Here is a 21,961-nt window from a genome sequence, read left to right on the forward strand (position 1 = left end):
GGGTGCAAGAGAGGGGAGGGAGGTGCCAGACTCTAACAACCAGATCTCTGAGTAACTAATAGAGCAAGAATTCACTAATTGCCATGGGGATAGCACCAAGTCATTCATGAGGGATTGTATGGCAGATCAACCTGGCAGCAATAAACTTAAGCATACCCTGAGAATTACCGTGTATAGCAGGTGCACCTGAATATGTGTTTGGAGTTGCAAGCTAAGAAATCGAGGAGTGGCCAGGCGCGGTGGCTCAAGCCTGTAATCCTAGCACTTTGGGAGGCCGAGACGGGCGGATCACAAGGTCAGCAGATCGAGACCATCCTGGTTAACATGGTGAAACCCCGTCTCTACTAAAAAATACAAAAAAAAAAAAACTAGCCGGGCGAGGTGGCAGGCGCCTGTAGTCCCAGCTACTCGGGAGGCTGAGCCAGGAGAATGGCGTAAACCCGGGAGGCGGAGCTTGCAGTGAGCTGAGATCTGGCCACTGCACTCCAGCCTGGGCGACAGAGCTAGACTCCGACTCAAAAAAAAAAAAAAAAAAAAAAGAAATCGAGGAGTGGCCAACCCAGAGATTAATTTCATATTTGTGAGGAACATCTGAACCCCTAGCCCATCTCATGGAACAAGGGTTATACAGGGGATAAAGTCCCTTTGTTTTGAGTTAAATGATGTTTTCCAGATGGAGACTGTTAGAGGAAGGGTGCTGAGTGAAAATGCTATATAAATTTCAGGGTTTTTGCAAGTGGTTGTGGTTCTCCTGTCCAGCCTGCTGCCACTGGACCAACCCTGTGTGTAAGTTTCATGCTAATAAAACCCTATGTCTTATCTGACGGCTCCAGGTCTCTTCTTCCACCTGTTGAACCCGGTGCCATCCCTATTGCAGTCAATAGAGATCCAGCAGAGCAAGGACCCACCCCAGTGATCCAAATACCTCCCACCAGGCCCCATCTCCAACACTGGGAATCACATTTCAACATGAGATTTGGAGGGGACAAACATCCAAACCATATCACTCCCTCACCTTGCTTTGTTTTTCTTTCTAGAACTTGTTACCACCTGACATGACAGAGTATCTGTCTGCACGTTTATTATCTATCTCCCCGGGGATGTTAAGCTCTTTGAGGACTGGGAACATTATCTTGTTTGCTGTTGCCTTCTCAGCATTTAGAACTATGCTAGGCATCCAGTATGTGCTCAGCAATTTTTTTTTTAAATTAATGAATGTGCAGCTTTAATCTCATGGAGGACTTTCAAGGAGGTTTCAATGTAAGAGCAGGGGTTGGGGAGAGGTGCAAAAGTACCTGCCTTCCCCAGTGCGGTTGTAGAAAGCCTAGTATTTGCCTGATGGGCAATGGAAAGAACATGGCATATGGAGGCATAATGCTTTGAGGCAGCACTCCTTGAATCCTGACTCTCGCCTACCAGCTTTTATTTTATTTCATTTTTGAGACAGAATCTCGCTTTATGGCCCTGGCTGGAGTGCAGTGGTGCAACCTAGGCTCACTGCAACCTCTGCCTCCTGGAGTCAAGCAACTCTCCTGCCTCAGCTTCCCAAGTAGTTGGGATTACAGGAGTGTGCCACCATTCCCAGCTAATTTTTATATTTTTAGTAGAGACGGGGTTTCACCATGTTGGCCAGGCTGGTTTCGAACTCCTGACCTCAAGTGACCCACCCTTCTCAGCCTCCCACCTACTAGCTTTTAGACTCTGGCCAAATTACTCTGAACTTAAATATTCTCGTGTATAAGATGGCTATAGAAATACTTACCTTGCAAGGTTCCTAGGATATTAATAGATGTTAGTTGATGATCCCTTTTGTAAACATTCTAAAATTACTGGTGAAGCAGTCTGTGCATGGTGTTATCATGGTAAGGGTTGGGGAAGCATTTCAATGTTAAATAGCTAAAACAAGGCCAGAGATCTGGAAGCCAGGGGTTGTGTACTCATGAAGATCTTTTTTTTTTTTTTAATATATAGGGATGCCTCAAATTTGTAGGTAGGTCCCTTGAGTAGAGATAAAAAGGGAATGAGAGAAAGAAAAATATCCAAAGACCCAATAGAAACAAGATAGCAAGCAGAGCATCTGTATAGAAGAGGTTTGGAATTTAGCAGTGATATGACAAAATGAAGAGGATACTGGACTAGGAGCTGAGTAAGAGTTCATGTGTCCTACTCCCTCCACCTACCTGCCAGTCTTCATTTTGGCTAATACTGTTTTCTTTTTATTTAGTTTTCTAATTAAGAAGCCTTATTAAATGTCCGTGTAAGCACTTCAATGTCTAAATATAATAAATGTCTATTATTTTAGACAAATGTCTAAGTATAATAAAGCAAGTGCTTTATTTAAATAAAAATTCCATGTGTTCTAGTTGGTTCTCTTTTGGTTGCAAGTGGCAGGATGCAACTGGAACCAGCTTAAGCCAAAAAAAAAAAAAAAAAAAAAAAAAAAAAGACAAGACATCTATTGGCTCATGTAACTGCAGAGTCCAGGAATAATAGGCACAGTTTTATACAAGAGCTCATATTATGACATCAGGATGCAGTTTGTCTCTTTCTTAGCTCTGTTTCCTCTGTGCTGACTTCCTCCTGCTTGGAGCCTCCTCTCACCAGCAAACAATAGCTGCCGGCAGCTCCTGGGGTTACATACTTCCTGATTCACACCAAAAGGAAGAAAAGCAGGAACCTCCTTCTCTGGGAACTTAAGCAAAGTTTTGAATTGAGTCTGATTGGCCTGACCTGTGGTCTATATCTGTGAACAAGTCTCTGGGTAGTATCACGTGCTGATCAGTGTATATCTAGGTTGCATGCCTTCCTCTGAATCAGAAATGGGGCTCCACCTGAAGAACATGGGCTAAGGGTGGAAAAGAGGATTGGTCCTTATTGGAGGAATCAGGCTATGGGTCAGAGGGTAAAAGGACCCTGATATGGTTTGGAGGTTTGTCCCCTCTAAATCTCACATTGAAATGTGATTTTCAATGTTGGAGGTGGGGCCTGGGAGGAGGTGATTGGATCATGAAGGCAGATCCCTCACGAATGGTGGTATTGTTTTGCTGTGTCCCCACCTAAATCTCATCTTGAATTGTAATCCTCATAATCCCCACCTGTCTAGGAAGAGACCTGATGGGAGGTAATTAGATCATGGGGGCGGTTCCCCCATGCCATTTTCTTGATAGTGAGCTCTCACAAGATCTGATGGTTTTATATGTTTGAATTTCCTCCTATACACTCTGTCACATGCTGCCATGTAAGATGTGCCTGCTTCCCCTTCCACCATTATCGTAAGTTTCCTGAGGCCTCCCCAGCCATGTGGAACTGTGAGTCAATTAAACCTCCTTTGTTTATAAATGACACAGTCTCAGGTAGTATCTTTACAGCAGTGTGAGAACTAATACTAATGGTTTAGCACCACCCCCGTCGTGATGAGTGAGTTCTTGCTTGTGCAAGATCTGGTTGCTTAAAGGGGTCTGGGACCTCCCCCTTCTCTCTCTCTTGCTCCTTTTTGCCATATTATATGCCTGCTCCCTCTTGGCCTTCCACCATGATTGTAAGCTTCCTGAACCCCTCACCAGAAGCAGATGCCAGCACTATGCTTCCTGTACAACTTGCAGAACCATGAGACAAATGAACCTTTTCTCTTTATAAATTGCCCAGCCTTGGGTTTCTTTATTGTGACACAGATTGGACTAACAGATGCTGAAGAAACATGTAACAGATGTCTACTCTGTGAGGTTTTCAAACTCATAGTCTGTGTTCTTTATTCATAGAACAACTATTATAAGCTTGAGGTCATTATGTTTTAGAGTTAATCCTATCTTTTTGGCTTCCCTTCTGTAAAGCTTTATCTTTTGCAGATAAAGCTAACAGAAAGAATCATCTAAGCATTCCTAAATAAATCTGCCCAGTTGTGCAGAAAAATCTTTAAGGAGAAACTAATTTATAGGGGAGAAGACAAAAAGTAGGGAGAGAACCATGAACTGAAAAATGGAGAAAATAGCATAACTAAGAAAGCATAGAGGAGCTAACCTATTAGAAACTCCAGCACCTAGGGGCTGGGCGCAGTAGCTCACGCCTGTAACCCCAGCACTTTGGGAAGCTGAGGTGGGCGGATCACTTGAGGTCAGGAGCTACAGACCAGCCTGGCCAACATGGTGAAAGCTTGTCTCCACTAAAAATACAAAAAAAAAAAAAAAAGGTAGCCAGGCATGGTGGTGCACACCTATAGTTCCAGCTACTTGGGAGGTTGAGGCAGAATGAATGGCTTGAACCTGGAAGGTGGAGGTTGCAGTGAGCTGAAATCACCCCACTGCACTCCAGCCTGGGTGACAGAGAGAGACTCTGAAAAAAAAAAAAAAAAAGAAAAAGGAAAAAGAAAAAAGAAATTCCAACATCTAGGTACCTTTGGGGAAGAAAAAATATACAAAAAGAATTCCAGCACCTAATTGAACGTTTTTTCTCTCCGCTTCTTAGGTTGGGTTTCTTAGAGCCGGGACTTGCTCTCAGAAGAAGGAAAGTGAAGGAAGCAGCATAGAGCAGGAGAAGCGGCTGAGCAAGGATGTGGACTCACCTGGAGACCAGCTTCAGCCTGATCCCACAGGGAAGCTCTGGAGCATGAATTGTACCACTGAGTCAATCTCACCCACAGGCAAGGGGGCGGCCTTTTGTGGCCTGTGCCAATCAGTAAGAGGTGGAGTATATCTCCTCCCTAGCAGACAGCTCCTGTTCAGTTGAGGGCAATTTTCCAGAGAAAGGAACAGCTGTGAGTTGTCAGCCAGCACTCACAGCAGCTGGGAGATGGAGGATTGGCAGCTAATGGGGATGGAGGAGGAAGCACCAACAGTATCCACTACACCTGCAACCTGACCTTCATTAGCACTGTGCGCCTGTAACTCTCATCTGAGCTTTAATATGATGTCCTATTGCATGGTGAATTCTTCCATTTTCTAAATACCTTCTCCTCTCCACTCACATGACTTCGTAGCTCAGCCTTTCATTGTCTATTGCCTACATTCTGAAAATAACTTCATAATCGTGTGGTTCCCAATAAACCAACTTGTATTCACATCTTCATCTTGTCTCCTTCTCCCATGTGGCTATCACCAATACACTGTAGCAGAAGTGATATCATGCAACCTCCAAGGACAGGCCTTGAGAAGACATGGAAGTTCGGCATTAGCCTTCTTTACACTCTCACCAATATGTGAGAAAACATGGCCTAGATACTGAAAGATGAGTGACCATGGAGCAAGGATGGCCTCAAGACCACATGGATAAAGAGGCCCAGCCTTTGCAGTGAGTGTCCTTAGTCCAACCCTCAGATCCACTAGTTGAATGGCATCATATGAGTGAGCCCAGATGAGAACAGCAGAAGAGCCATTCAACTAACTCACAAAATTGTGAGCAATAACAGATCATCATTTTTAGTCTCTCAGTTTGGGGTCATTTGTTACACAGTGACTGATAACTAAAACACCCACTTCTTGATTTTATCACCTTAAATCCACCCTCCGCACTGCTTCCTAAGACCTGGATCTGATCATATCTCTTCCTTGCTTGATAAAACCTTGATGAGCTTCTACTCTTTAGAGAATCAGGTCTCAACTCTGAAGCCTGCTGTGTGGCATATGAAATCCTTCACAACCTAGCCCTAGCCTACTTTTCCAACCTAATCTTCAACCGTGAGAGGTGCACTCTAGCCAGCATGAGCTTCTCCCTTTCCTCTGGACACACTACATTGTCACAGGTCATCCCTCTGTCCACCACCCTTGACAAGGCCAACCCAACTCCAAAAGTAGATTCTCCTTCTAGCCTTCCTCTGCTCATTCAGATAGATTCACTCATTCTCATCTCTGCCCTTTCTTAATGCATTCTTACCTCCATGACAGCCCTTAGCATGTTTTGTTTGTACCCATCTCTCCTGCAAGCAACAAGCTCTTTCAGTGCCCAGGTGGTGTTGTATTCATTTTTAACCCCCAGAACCTAGTTGAATGCTTGGCATGCACTTCAGCCCTCAAGTGGTGGTTGACTGATTGTGAAATATCGCCAACTCTAGGCTTCTTGAGAGCGGGAACTAAGTCTTCTTCATCATGTTATGCTTGGCTTGCCTATTAGGTACTCACTGACATATTTGCTTAATTAGACTGAGTGATGAGAAATATTAAAATTAAGAAATGAAGCAAAATGATAGAACAAATGAGAAAGTTCTGCGAGAGAAGGCAACTAGAAGACAGAGTCTTCACAAAGACAATGACAATTAGAACTTCTCAGGGTTGAAGAATTCTTACCTTCTCTAAACACACTGATTTTAGTTTGTTCTCAGTTTCTCTCTCTTTGCACCAAGTAGTAGGTTTTAATAGAGGAAGGAAAGGGTGAGAGCTCTGTGATGTGGTTTGAGGGCTGATATGGCTGACTTTTCTCAGATACCTCCCCACAGAGGCCCTGGCTCAGGCTCCCAGCTCACAGACCGGGTTTGAGTGAGGTTGTGCCAAGATGGAGTCAAGGCCTGCAAGGGCCAAGCGTTCTAATTTATTTCCATGTGTTGTCTTATCTGCTGTGATAAGCTGGAGCCACTTTAGACAGACCAGGAGCCCACACCTACCTTTATTGTTGGCCCTGGGGCAAGGGCACGAGTGATTTTCCCAGGACGTCTATGGCTTGATTTTATTGTTCAGAAAGCTCAAAATGATTTCCATTTTCAATCATTTAAATTGGGGGTTGGGTTTGTATTATAGTTTACAAATTGTGCCATTAGTGAGAAGGGAGATGGGTAAGCAGATACACATAAATAAGTCCCTAGATCAGTTCTCACACTTTAGCTATGTCAGCATCACCTGCAGGGCTTGTTAAAACACAGATTGCTGAGTTTGGGAGTCATTTGCACTTCTCACAAGTTCCCAGGTGATGCAGTGGCTGCCAACTTGAAGAGGACAATTTGAGCACAATCGTCCTAGACCATGAACTTCTGTAGAGAATTAGGCCTTTATCTCTATGTGCTTAGTGCCCAGCATACAATAGGTGTTCAATATGTGCCATTTACAAATTTGAATGGCGTTAATGCTAATTGTTAGAAAAGTAACTCAAAAAGAATTCTAGGCTGGTCCCATATAATGGTGTTTACAACTAATTGATCATAACTAGTTACAGATTTCTTTGTTTCTTCTCCACTCCCACTGCTTCATTTGACTAGCCCTAACAATAATAATAATAATAATAAGCATTCTATTGAGTGTCAATAATAGCATCTTTTTGTATTAAGGACAAAAAATCTTGATTGAACTTATTTCTCCCATTTTTATCTCCTCCAGTAAATTCTAATGAAGAAAGCTACTCAGCTAACACTGTTTCTGGCAACCAAATAGAGTATAGATGTACAAATCATTCAAGTAAGTTCCAGAAAAAGAACTTTTCCCTGGAGGTGACTATAAACTACTCTTGATGTTGTATTTGTTTGGTTTCAAGTGATAGAAACCCAAGGAGTTCTAGAACAACCAAACCAAGCAGGGATGCCGTTGAACCCAAGGAACTACTAGAACCAGGGCTATAAAACCAGCCAGCAATCCCCTTTGGTCTCTCTTCTCAGGCTCTCTGTTTTGACTATTGGTTTTCATTATAGATTGGCTTTCTCCATATTACAATAAATTCAAAAATGATAAAAGAACTAGAAAAACAAAAACAAACCCAAAGTTAGCAGAAGAAAGAAAATTACTAAAACCAGAGCAGAACTAAATGAAATTGAGACAAAAAAATTTTTTTAATCAACAAAATAAAAAGTTGGTTTCTTGAAAGGGTGAACAAAATTGATAGACTGCTAGCTACATTAGTAAAAGTCACAAGATCCAAATAAGCACAATCAGAAATGACAAAGGTGACATTACAACTGATCCCACAGAAATACAAAAGATCCTCAGAGGCTACTATAAACATCTCTATGTGCACAAACTAGATAATCTAGAGGAAATTGATAAATTCCTGGATACACACAAACTCCCAAGATTGAACCAGAAAGATATTGAAACCCTTAACAGACCAAAAATGAGTTAAGAAATTGACTCAATTTACCAAAAAAAAAAAAAAAAAAAAAATCCTAACAACCAAAAAAAAAAAAAAAAAAACCCTGGACCAGGCAGATTTACAGCTGAATTCTATGAAACATACAGAGAAGAGATGGTACTAATCCTGCTGAAATTCTTCCAAAAAATCAAGGAGTAGGAATTCCTCCCTAATTCATTCTATGAAACCAGTATCATCCTGATACCAAAATCTGGCAAGAAAACAACAACAACAAAAAAGAAAACTAGGCCGGGCGGGGTGGCTCATGCCTGTAATCCCAGCACTTTGGGAGGCCAAAGTGGACGGATCACAAGGTCAGAAGATCGAGACCATCCTGGCCAACATGGTGAAACCCTGTCTCTACTAAAAACACAAAAAATTAGCCGGGCATAGTGGTATGCACCTGTAGTCCCAGCTACTCGGGAGGCTGAGGCAGGAGAATGGTAAAAACCCAGGAGGCGGAGCTTGCAGTGAGCACCACTGCACTCCAGCCTGGGCGACAGAGCAAGACTCAGTCTCAAAACAAACAAACAAACAAAAAACTATAAGCAAATATTCTTGATAAATACAGATTAAAAACTCCTCAACAAAATACTAGGAAATGGAATCCAGCAGCACATCAAAAAGATAATTTACCACAATCAAGTGGGCTTTCTTCTTGAGATGCAAGGATGGTTCAACATATGCAAATCAATAAATGTGATTCACACCTTATGGTGTGAATTCTGTTTATACAGAATTAAAAACAAAAACCATATGATCATCTTAACAGATGCAGAAAAAAGTTTTTTATAAATTCCAATATTCTTTCATGATAAAAACCCTCAACAAACTAGACATTGAGAGAGCATACCCCAAAATAATCAGAGCTTTCTATGACAAACCCACAGCCAACATCATACTGTATGAGCTAAAGCTGAAAGCATTCCTTCCAAGAACTGGAACAAGACAAGGATGTCCACTCTCTCCATTTCTATTCAACATCATACTGGAAGTCCTAGCCAGAGCAATCAGGCAAGAGAAAGAAAGACAATAGGAAAAGACGAAGTCAAATTATCTCTCTTCAGTGAAAATATAATTTTTTTTTTTTTGAGTCGGGGTCTCACTCCATCACTCAGGCTAGAGTGGAGTGGTGCTATCTTGGCTCACTGCAGCCTTAACTTCCCAGGGCTAAGCAATCCTCAGTCTCCCGAGTAACGTTTTTATACATAGAAAACCCTAAAGATTTTGCCAAAATACTCCTAGACCTCACAAATGGCTTCAGTAAAGTTTCAGGATACAAAAATCAATGTACAAAATTCACTCGCAATTCTGTATACCAATAATGTTCAAGCTGAGAACCAAATCAAGAATGCAATCCCATTTACAATAGCCAATAAATAAATAAATAAAATACTTAGGAATATATCTAACCAAGGAGTCAAAGCTCTCTACAAGGAGAACTGCAAAACACTGTTGAAAGAAATCATAGATGACAAAAACAAATGGAAAAACATTCTGTTCTCATGGATTGGAAAGCAATCTACAGATTTAATGCAATTCCTATCAAGTTACCAGTGTCATTTTTCACAGAAATAGAAAAAAAATTCTTCTAAAATGTATACAGAACCAAAAGAGAGCCCAAATAGCCAAAGCAATCCTAAGCAAAAAGAACAAAGCTGGAGGCATTGCATTACCTGACTTTGAGTTATACTACGAGGCTACAGTAACCAAAATAGCATGGTACTGGTAAAAACATAGACACATAGACCAATGAAACAGAATAGAGAACCCAGAAATAAAGCCACACACCTATAACCAGCTGATCTTGACGAAGCTGACATAAACAATGGGGGAAAGGACATCCTATTCAATAAATGGTGCTGGGAAGACTGGCTAAGCATGTGCGGAAGAATGAAACTGGACCCCCTACCTCTCACCATATACAAAAACTAAGGATGGATTAAAGACTTACATGTTAAGACCTCAAACTATAAAAATCCAAAAAGAAAACCTAGGAAATACTATTCTGAACACTGGCCTATGCAAAGAATTTATGACTAAGACATCAAAAGCAAAAATAGGCTGGGCACAGTGGTTCACGCCTGTAATCCCAACAATTTGGGAGGCCAAGGTGGGCGGATAGCTTGTACTGAGGAGTTCAAAACCAGCTTGGTCAACCTGGAGAAACCCTGTCTCTACCAAAAAACACAAAACTTAGCTGGGCATGGTGGTGCACACCTGTAATCCCAGCTACTCAAGAAGCTACTCAAGAGGAGGATTGCTTGAGCCCAGGAGGGAGAGACTACAGTGAGCCAAGATCACGCCACTGCACTCCAGGCTGGGTGACAGAGTGAGAAGTCATCTCAAAAAAAAAAAAAGAAAAGAAAAGAAAATTGACATTGGGACCTAATTTAAACTAAAGAACTTCTGCACAGCAAAAGAAACTATCAACAGAGTAAACAGACAACCCACAGAATGAGAAAAAATATTTTCAAACAGCGCATCTGACAAAGAACTAATATCCAGAATCTGTAAGGAACATAAACAAATCAGCAAGAAAAAACAAATCGCCTCATTGAGAAGTGGACAAAGGACAGAGACACTTCACAAAAGAAGGCATACAAGCAGCTAGCAAGCATGTGAAAAAAATGTTCAATGCCACTAATAATCATAGAAATGCAAATCAAACCCACAATGAGATACCATCTCACATCAGTCAGAATGACTATTATTAAAAAGTTAAAAAATAATAGATGTTGGCGAGGTTGCAGAGAAAAGGGAACACTTATACACTGTTGGTGGGAATGTAAGTTAGTTCAACTCCTGCAGAAAGCAAATTAGAGTTTTCTTAAGGAAATAAAAATAAAACTCCCATTGGACCAAGCAATCCCATTACCCAAAAGAAAAGAAATCATTGTACCATAAAGACACTTGCACTCATATGTTTATTGCAGCACTATTCACAATAACAAAGACGTCTTTGCTATAGAATTAACCTAGGTGCCCATCAACATTGGATTAAATAAAGAAAATGTAGTACATGTACACCCATGGAATACTCTGCAGCCATGAAAAAGAGTGAAATCGTCTCTGCAGCAACATGGATGCAACTGGAGGCCATTATCCTAAGTGAATTAATGCAGAAACAGAAAATCAAATACCACATGTTCTCACTTACAAGTGGGAGCTAAGCAATGGGTCCACATGAACACAAAGAGGGGACCAATAGACCCTGGGGACTCCGAAAGAGGGAAGGGAGGGAGGGAGGGAGGGACCAAAGGAGGGAGGGTAGCAAGGGTTGAAAAACTTCCTATTGGGTACTGTATTCACTGTTTGGGTGGTATGTTCAATAGAAGCCCAAACCTCAGCATCACCCAATATATCCATGTAACAAACCTGCACATGTACCCCCTGAATCCAAAATAAAAATAAAAAGTCAAGGAAGAGACAGCCCAGCTTGGATGAGGGGTAGGGGTCACATAAGAAAATGGCACCTCCCACAGTGGCCATGTGGGTGAGGAAGAGCGCAGCTCCCAGAGCAGTAGGTGTTAGACATACATGTCAGTCACTGATGCTTTTGGGCAATGAAAACCTAAGGGTTGGTGAACCCTAAAGCTCATTTAGTAAACATTCTTCTAGATCTTCTATACTAAATGAATGTAACAAAACAAACAAGTCAGCCCTGGAGAGCAACTGAAGCCTACAACCAATAGGAAAAAACAGCCTGGAATTTGGGATGCCCTTGAAAAATATTTAAAAAACTACCATTGGGATGTTACAGCTTGGTGCTTCTCTAAATCATACCCTCAAATGAGGGGGCTCTGGAAATGCAAGGCAGATGTTCTCCAGTTACAAAACAGATCTACTCATTAGCAAATGATGTTTTCAAGGGTGTGATCATGGCTTTCCCAGATATTTGGAAGAGGAAGTTTTCCTGTTGCATATCCACATTGACCCAAAGTCAAAATATTTCCTCTGCCTTTGTCTAACTTAAATCTGAATTTTCATATTGAAAAATCCTAGTATGAGAGGCAGAATTCCATATAAAATGGCAATCAATGCAATCCATTACCTTTTAAACATACATGAAAATCAGTCTGTTCTTACTCCATGTGGGTCCTGAATGTTTTGCATTTTAAGTACCACAATGTCACTTTTAGTTTAGATGAAGGCCCAGGGACATCAATTCTTTAGAAAACAAATTAAACTGTAACAAACATTATTGCTTGCTGCTGTTAAGCTCATAAAACACAAGTTGGCCAAGTTCAAACTTATTTTGAAAATTGGTGTTGCTTTTTTGTTTTGTTTTGTTTTGTTTTTTAGAATGCTGACTCAGGTGCTGTATGTTAGGAAGATGAGATAACACAATGGTTTGGCCAAACTAGGTCACCAATGGTGATTCAAATGAACACGAACATTTTCACCTGGCAATTGTCGTGCTGGTTTTCCTTGGTGTGTTCCAATTATTCCAGCAAAAATTTCTGGGATTTCCTATTGTGTTTTTAGGCTGAGATTTAATGTTAGATTTTTTATGTGCTCTATCTTCATACTCTATTATTGTTAAAAGTAGAAAATCCAGTAGATAAGGGAGCTCAAAATGTGCTGCATTTGATGAAAAGTCAAACTATGAATAAATCAAATTTGAAAAAAACTTACAATTGACAAAATTAAGCACATTATGAAAGCGTGAATATTTTCTTTGAATTGTACAATTGAGGGTAGAACAAAAAATAAAAGATTATTTAAGCCATAAGAAGCAGATGTTGATAACTAATAACAGAAGTAGAAAGTATTTATTTGGGGAATGCTAGACCACTGAAACATTGGTTGCTGAATGCAGATATAGATACATCAAAGTGCATGGATTATTATCTATGCAGCAGTTTATATTCCTCTTATAAATTTAGGCTTGTCATCATTTTGTTATTTCTAAAGAGACAGAGTCTATATCTAATGCATTAATTTTACCAACAATTACAACTCTCCATTCTGTGCCAGACCCTGAGATAATTGCTGGAGATATAACTAAATAAAGCCAGGTTCCTGTTGTCAAGAAGTTCTCCATCTAGCCAGGAGACAGATGTGTAAAAATGTAATTTAGAGGGAGATTACAAACACTTATACAACACGTGTTGCTTAACGACAGGAATATGTTCTGAGAAATGTGTCATTAAGAGATTTTGTCATTGTGTGAACATTATAGAGTGTACTTACATAAACCTACATGGTGTAGCCTACTACACACAGCCTATGTGGTATAGCCTATTGCTCCTAGGCTACAAACCTGTACTGCATGTTACTGTACTGAATAATGTAGGCAATTATAACACAATGGTAAGTATTGTGTACCTAAATTTGTCTAAACAGAGAAAACGTGCAGTAAAAATACAATATAAAAGATTTAAAAAAAAACACCAATATATGATACTTACCATAATTGGAACTTGCAGAACTAGAAGCTGCTCTGTGTGACAGTGAGTGATGAGTGAATGTGAAGGCCTGGGACATTAGTGTGCACTACCATAGACCTTATAAACATTGTACCCTTAGGCTATGCTAAACTTATTTTGAAAGTATTTTTCTTTAATAAATTAACTTTAACTTCCTGTAACTTTTTTACTTTATAAACTTTTAGTTTTTTTTTAACTTCTGGACTCTTTCGTAATAACACTTAGCTTAAAATGCAAACACATTGTACAGCTTTACAAAAATATTTTATTTCTTTATATCTTTTTAAGTTTTTCTCCATTTTTAATTTTTTTTACTTTTTAAACTTTTTTGTTAAAACTAAAACACAAGCACACACATTAGTCTTCGCCTACACAGGGTCAGGATCATCAATATCACTGTCTTCCACTTCCACATCTTGTCCCACTAGAAGGTCTTCAGGGTCAATAACATGCATGGAGCTGTCATCTTCTATTATAATAATGCCTTCTTCTGGAATACCTCCTGAAGGATCTGCCTGAGGCTGTTTTACAGTTAACTTTTTTTAATAAGTAGAAGGAGTACACTCAAAAGTAATGAAAAAAAGTATAGTATAGTAAATATATAACCCAGTAGCATAGTCATTTATTATTATCAAGCACTATGTGCTGTACATAACTGTGTGTACTAGACTTTTATATGACTGGCAATGCAGTAAGTTTTTTCACACCAGCGTCATCACCACACTGGAGTGAAGTTGTGCTATGATGGTTACAATGTCACTATGCAATAGGAATTTTTCAGCTGCATTATACTCTTATGGAACCACTGTCATATATGCAGTTCATCAATGACTGAAACGTCATTATAGGGCTCATGACTTTAATTTGTTTCCTTCATGTCTGGGGTAAACACTGGATTATTTAAGAACCCTACCTGACCACAGCCACCAAGATTCCAGGGGTCAGAGCCAGCAGAGCCAGATAAGCAGCAACTTTCTAGGTCACTGCTTTCACTGCGCTTCTTTCTGCCTGGATCTGTCATGCACTTGATCCTCTGGGAGGGCTGTTAGAGGAGCCAAGCCTGGGTCTATTTCTCCCTATGCTCTCAACATAAGAAGAGATTATATGGATGCTGGCAAGACAAAGAGAAAAAACTTATGACAACCTTAGGAGACAACTGAAAACTTACAACTTGGATAGGCAGAGTAAAATAGAGAATTGCCTTGTACAGATATAAAGATTACTGAAATAAATGAATTCTGATTCATTCTAATTGACTGTCAGACTTGTATGTTTTCCTATCAAGTCCAAGATACTGGAAAAGAATTAATCTTCTTATGGGTTTTCTGCCTCAAGTAGAACAACATTCCAGTCAGAAGCAATCACTGAGCTCCCTAACTTGGAGGAGGTAGCAGCTTCCTGTAATTAGCTCGGGATCTGGCTAGATAGAGAATGGACACAGCCCACCAGGGGCTTCCCTCAAGACACAACCCTAGACATTCTGCCAACCAGGTCCCTTGGAGAATATGTCAAAGCTCACCAGGGATCTCTGCTTCCCCTACATGACAGCAACCTATCACTGAGGATTCTCTTTCTTTACTCTTTGTGCATCTCAGTCCTTTTCCTCCTGCTTCCATGACTTGTTCCCAGCCACTTCGTAGGCAGGTGTTAGATTCTAACTGAGGTCTGAGGGGAATTGGTGGGGTAGTGGGCAGCTGGAAAAACACTCGAGGAATTGTAGACAGTTTCAACATGGCTTTTACTCTCTCTCTGGGTGCAAACTAGCCTGGGCATGAGCCATGGGCGCAAGCTGTATGTACGTTCTCTCCCTGGGTGCCAGCCATATGTACAGCATCAGCAGGATTATTATGCCTTTTACAGACAATAGTGGCTCCAAGCCAAGCATGAGCTCACGTGGGTGATCACCTAATGCACCTTACATGGCGTGGTTACATAATGTGCCTGACTTGGCATGGTTACATACTATGTGGAGTTGTGCGCCTGCACTACAAACCTGCTGAGTTATGCTGCACTAGAAGGCTGCCTCAGCCTACTCCTGACTAAAGCATAGCCATCTGCCTTACAGTAGGCCCAGACACCTTTACTTTTCTAATTCTCAGCTTCTGGATATACTGCCGTGTAGAACTGCACATGCTCAAGGACTCAATAAGTAACCACGAAACATGAGCACAATTTGCTTTCTGAAAGAATGGCTGCAACAGTGATGCATTGCAGTTATTCCTCAAACTCAGGGATGGTAGCTTATAAAACAAAAAATAATAAACTTTGGATACTTGTGCCTGACCCAGAATCAGCATCTCTGGGAGTAAGGAATTTGACTTTTTCTTTAAGCACACAGGAGTTTTTGTAGAACAGCCAACACTGAGGGCTAGACTAGGTGGTGTTTCTCAAGTTTGCCTGGTCAGGAGAATTAGCTGGGTAGCATATTAAATCCACTGAGTCTCAGTCCTCCCCTGGACATTCAAGTTTAATAGGTCTGGATGGGCCGGGCATGGTGGCTCACACCTGTAATCCCAGCACTTTGGGAGGCCGAGGCGGGGTAGACCAATTTAGGTCAGGAGTTCAAGATCAGCCTGAAGAACATGGTGAAACCCCATCTCTACTAAAAATTAGCTGAGCGTGGTGGTGCACGCCTGTAATCCCAGCTACCTGGGAGGCTGAGGCAGGAGAATCACTTGAACCCAGAAGGTGGAGGTTGCAGTGAGCTGAGATTGTACCACTGCACTCCAGCCTGGGCAATAGAACGAGACTCTGTCTCAAAAAAAAAAAAAACAAACCAAAAACAAAAACGGTCTGGATGGGCCTATCAATAGATTTGGAAGCTTAATAGGATCCTTTGGTGATTCTTACAATTGAGCAGGCTTGGGAAGCACTGGGTACATCTGAGTTTCCCAAACTTCTCTTGTATAAGAATTACTTGGTATTGGTCAGGCACAGTGGCTCATGACTGTAATCCCAGCACTTTGGGAGGCTGAGGCAGGCTGATCACCTGAGGTCAGGAGTTCAAGACCAGCCTGGCCAACATGGTGAAACCCCGTCTCTACTAAAAGTACAACAATTAGCCAGTTGTGGTGGCAGGTGCTTGTAATTCCAGCTACTCAGGAGGTTGAGGCAAGAGAATCACTTGAGCCTGGGAGGCAGAGGTTGCAGTGAGCCAAGACCACACCACCAAACTCCAGCCTGGGCCACAAAGTGAGACTTGGTCCCCCCAAAAAATTATCTCCTTTTTAAGCCACAGGATGGCCCTACTAGGTAGGTATGTTCCCCCTCTTTTGGCGATGATTCTGAGAAGTTAAGCTTTTTGCTCAAGGAAATATATACAGTTAGTGACAGAATCAAGATTCAAGTCCAAGTCTTCCAAATCAGAAGTTCTTACTAACATATACTGCCTGTCATTGTAAATTTAAAATAGTAATAGAGGACACTTAAACATATTAATAAGCCAGGCAGAGTTCATGCCTGTAATCCCAGCACTTTGGGAGGCCAAGATGGGAGGACTGCTTCAGCCAGGAGTTCAAAACCAGCCTGGGCAACATAGCAAGACCCTGTCTCTACAAAAAATGCAAAAATCAGTCAGCCATGGTGGTGCACACCTGTGGTCCCAGCTACTCAGGCTGAGGTGGGAGGATTGCTTGAGCCTAGGAAATCGAAACTATGGTGAGCAGCATTTGTGCCACTGCACTTCAGCTTGGGCAACAGAGCAAGAACCTGCCTCAAAAAAAATATATTTAAAAATTTTTAAATAAAATATGTATATAATTTAGAATACATGTATATATATATATTTATAAAACTAGTGTTTTTTTTTTTTTTTTTTTTGAGATGGGGTCTCACTCTAACACCCGGGCTGGAGTGCAGTGGTGTGATCTCGCTCACTCCAACCTCCACCTCTGGGTTCAAGTTATTCTTGTGCCTTAGCTTCCCAAGTTGCTGGAGTTACAGCTGTGCACCACCACACCCAGCTAATTTTTGTATTTTTAGTAGAGATGGGGTTTTGCCATGGTGGCCAGGCTGGTCTCGATCTCCCAACCTCAGGTGATCCGCCCACCTTGGCCTCCCAAAGTGCTGGGATTACAGGTGTGAGCCATTACACCTGGCCTAAAAACCAAATCTTGAAATATGTTCCTTGAGAATCCATAGGGGCCATCAGGGAATTCAGCTTTAGGGACTCTCAAGCCTGAGTAGGGCCACTGCCACATATGGCAGCTCAGCCAGTAACCACTGATAGTCATCTTTTCCACTCCCTTCTCCACTGACACTACCAGATAGTGGCAGAGGAGGTGGGCCATCCTCTACACAGGCCACCTGCCTAGGTGGATGCCATCAGAACACCCGACTTTGCTCTATGCATCCTAAGTTCTTATATAAGGAGTCAGTGAGACAGAAACCAGAATGTCAGTAACTCGCCCCTAGGAATTTACCCTAGTGATAAAACTGATCCACATAAACACATGTATAATGTTTAGAGCAGTATTATTCACAATAGCTCAAAACTGGAAACAACCCAGATGTCCATGAACCGATGAATGGGTAAATAGGATACGGTATTTTTATGCAATGGAATACTATTCAGCAGTAAAAAAGAAAGAACTAAGACACATACTACAGTACAAATGAACTTGTGCTAAGTGAAAGAAGCCAAATACAAAAAACTCTATTGGTATAATTCCATTCATATGAAATGTCCAGAAAAGGCACATTTACAGAGATAGAAAGCAGATCAGTGGTTGTCTGGGGCTGGCAGTGGAATCAGGGATTAACTGTAAACAGACATGAGAGAACTTTTAGGGAAGATGGAAATGTTCTAAAACTGGATTTGCAGTAATGGTTTAACAACTATATTCATGGAAATAATAAATTCTATACTTATAATGGTTAAATTTTTATGGTATGTAAATTATACCTTAATAAAGCTGATAGCAGCAGGAGACAAATTCCTAGGCAGATAGGGACAGGTCCCCAGTGAAATCCAACCTTCAGGTCAAAGACAGCCTGAAGCCTGAAAACCAAACTGCCAGTTCTGGGTGGAGTCCACGACCAGAGTGATAACTTCCTTCCTGCCTTTTAGTCAATTGAATGGTGCTTTTTCCAGGCCAAATCATGGACCAATTAGCACATACTCCCCCATTCTGAGCCCACAAAAAACCCAGACTCAGCCCCACAGACCACTACCCACTTTCAGCACCGTCTCACACAGAGGGCTGCTTGCTTTGGGGCCCCTCTCATTGTCAAGAGCTTTTGTTTTGCTCAATAAAATTTTATCTCCCTTGCTCACTCTCTGATGTCTGCATACCTCATTCCTCTTGGTCATGGGACAAGAACCTGGAACCTGCTGAATGGAGGGTGCAAAAAGAGCTGTAACATACCTTCCTGCTCGCAGAGCTACTGGAGTGAATAAACCACTTGACACCACATGCCCCCATTCACTGAGCTGCAGGTGGCAGAACCGAACAATCTGTGACACTTCCTGGGGGCTCAGACCTTGGGACTTCCCAACCAAAAGCTGTACAGTTGCTGGCATCTCTGAGTTTTTGGGTACCACCACATCTCCCTTGTCCAGACACCAGCACCCAAGGCAGAAGCTGGTCACTGCACACCCTAACCAGCCACAAGCTGGGCACAGAGCCACAGCAGGCATGGGATCTGGGCCAGTAGCACGAGCAGAGCACAGTCTGCCGGGCAGAGTGGGTGAAGTGAGCCCAGCAGGCCCATGTGAAGCCAGAGCAGAGGAACTGCTGACTGTGGAGATTTTTGGCTGGCAAAGTGGCACCAAAATAATCCTGTGTCAAAGCGATTAAGAAAATGGGAGAGATATGTAATCAGGGGGAAAGATTAGGAAGAAAATTAATGTACAACACATGCTGATTTTAAGTTTGAGAAATCCAGAGTATATTGTAAGGCAAAAAAGAAGGAAATGCTGTAAATACTTGAAGGCCCCTTTTGTGATGGCTAAACACTATCAGAAGACAGTCTGGTGGCAAATTCATGAAATAAGTCAATTGCACAAATAATAGTAAACTTATGGCCTCTATACTGGCACCACACGTCATTACAAAAAGGGGCATGGGTCCATAGCATCCCACGGAAGCAAATATAGGAACGTGAAGTAGAAAAACCAAGCCTGGTCTCTGAGCCAACTGTTATTCTTTATTTCAAAGATGATTTTATGGGCTTTAAATTTTAAAATAATAATTGTCATAAAGCTCTCAAATGTGGCTTTCGTGTTTCCAAAAGAAACAAAAAAGAGAGCCTTCCAGAGTGAACTGGCTCTGTTGGTGGCATTTCTGATGCCTAATGGCTACAAAGGGCAGTGGGGGGTGGGAGAACACAGAAAAAAATAGTCCCAGAGGGAAGTAGGCAATGGGTCATACCTAAGGGCCTGGGATTCTTTCCTGCACACAAAATGTGAAGTATTTCAGTCCCATGCATGCTGAAGAACATTTTTTCATTGTTTTCATACAGATTAGATTTATGTGACCTTCTGCAGCAATGAGTAAAACATGCAGATCCGATTTCAATAAATAATTAAGGTTACACATTACTTTTCCTGTTTAGGTTTCACCAGCACAGTGCCTCATGATGAAAAGCATAAGCAGAGGTTATAAATGAGGCAAACATAGGCTGTGGGCTGAACCAGAGAACCCGAACGACCTTCAACATCCGCAGGGAGGATCTAGAATCAGGGAGTGTGGTCAGTTTTTGAAATTTCAGTATATGCTTTTCACTCTCATATTCAGAGAGCTAGAGAGGGCAAGGAACTGAGAAGAATCGATATGACTTCTTCCCAGTCCAACCATGAGGGTCAGTGGTAGGGATAGAGAATGGGTGGTTGACAGAGGGCGACAAGGGGGATGCCCAGTGTCTCAGTGAACGCATTGCATTGCCTTATTAAATTATGTGTGAGACCAGGTACAGTGGCCCAAACCTGCAATCCCAGCACTTTGGGAGGCCGAGGTGGGAGGATTGCTTGAGGCCAGAAATTTGAGAACAGCCTGGACAATACAGGGAGACCCTGTCTCTTAAAAGAAAATGAATAAAATTAAATTATGTGTGAGTTTTCTGTTGCTGCGCAACAAATTACCACAAACTTAGAGGCTTAAATCAACACTCCTTCATTAGAGCACAATTCTGCAGGTTAGAAGTCTAGCACAGAGTGACTGGGTTCTCTTCTTAGAACCTTAGAAGGTTGAAATTAAGAAGTTGGCTGAGTTATGTCCCTTGCTAGAAGCTCTGGGGGAAGAATCAGTTTCCAGGCTCATACGGGACGGTTGGTCAAGTTCAAGTCCTTGCAGCTGTAGAACTCACATCCTCATTTCCTTGCTGATGGTCAGTTGCGGGCCACTCTTAGCCCCTCAAGGCTGCCAATCATTCCCTTGCCAGAAAGAGCCCAGTCCTTTTTAAGGACTGGGTCAGGCCAACTGAGGATAATCTCTCTATCTTAATGTCCATTTATTTGGAGCCTTAATTACACCTGCAAAATCCCTTCAGTGCAGCATCTGGATTAGTGTCGGATTAAATACCTGGGAGAAGGTGTTTGTGCACCAGGGGCTGGGAATCTTGGGGGCCATTTTTGAATTCCGCCAAGCATAGATTACTTATGAAAGATTCTCCAGTCTAGCTAAGTGGTCCTTACAGGTGGTAGTACCGACCCCTAAGGGCTGCTTTGGAAATGTGTGGACAGATATGTTGTTGTTGTAATCATAGTAGGGTAGGTCCCACTTGCCTTTAGTGTTCAGGGCCCGAGTCACCAGAAGGCAGTCTCATACAATGAGGAATTTGTGCTGTGTCTTATACAGCTTTTGAATGTCCCCGTGGGGACTCATGTAGATGAAAAATATGTGTATAATTGTCTGATCCTATATATGAAATATTTTTCACAGAGTTTTTGTACTGAAGTTTTCATAAGTGCAATTACTGGGTAAATCAAGGGCAGAATGTAGTATAATTGTGTTTGGAACTTTACCAAGATGGTTCACCATTTTGGAAACTTCCCATGGCCAATAATGAGCTGCCGCGGTATCTGAGTTGTCAATACATCACCCCTGATTACGTCAGCTGCGTGTCTGTTCCTCTCTCAGGGATCTCATGTTTACGTACAAGTCTCTCCCTACTTTGTGCATCTTATGGAGTAATACCTGAGCGTTTACAGGTTGAAAAGCACATATTTTCTGTCTTTAAATCGATGTGTAAACATTATATGTGTAGGCAGGTTATATTAGCTATGAATTTTATTTTAGGAGAGTAAAGGGGGCATTACAAATTGCTTATAAGAAGCAGCTGTGGGGCTGGTAGAATTGAAAGTCAAAGATCAACCAACAGCGTGCACTTGCTGAGGCTGGGACTGGCCAAGAGGTGAATAGCGGGCCCTGCTGCTCAGAAGTCAGGCAAGGTGAGGACAGGAAGGCATAAAAGCAGCTTAGGAATAAAGCACCAGGCAATCTGACTACACAGAACTTTGGGATAATCTATGGCAGCTGAGCGGTCCTTTG

This window comes from Macaca nemestrina, chromosome 3 (assembly GCF_043159975.1).
Source record: "Macaca nemestrina isolate mMacNem1 chromosome 3, mMacNem.hap1, whole genome shotgun sequence".
In the NCBI taxonomy this organism is placed as follows: Eukaryota; Metazoa; Chordata; class Mammalia; order Primates; family Cercopithecidae; genus Macaca; species Macaca nemestrina.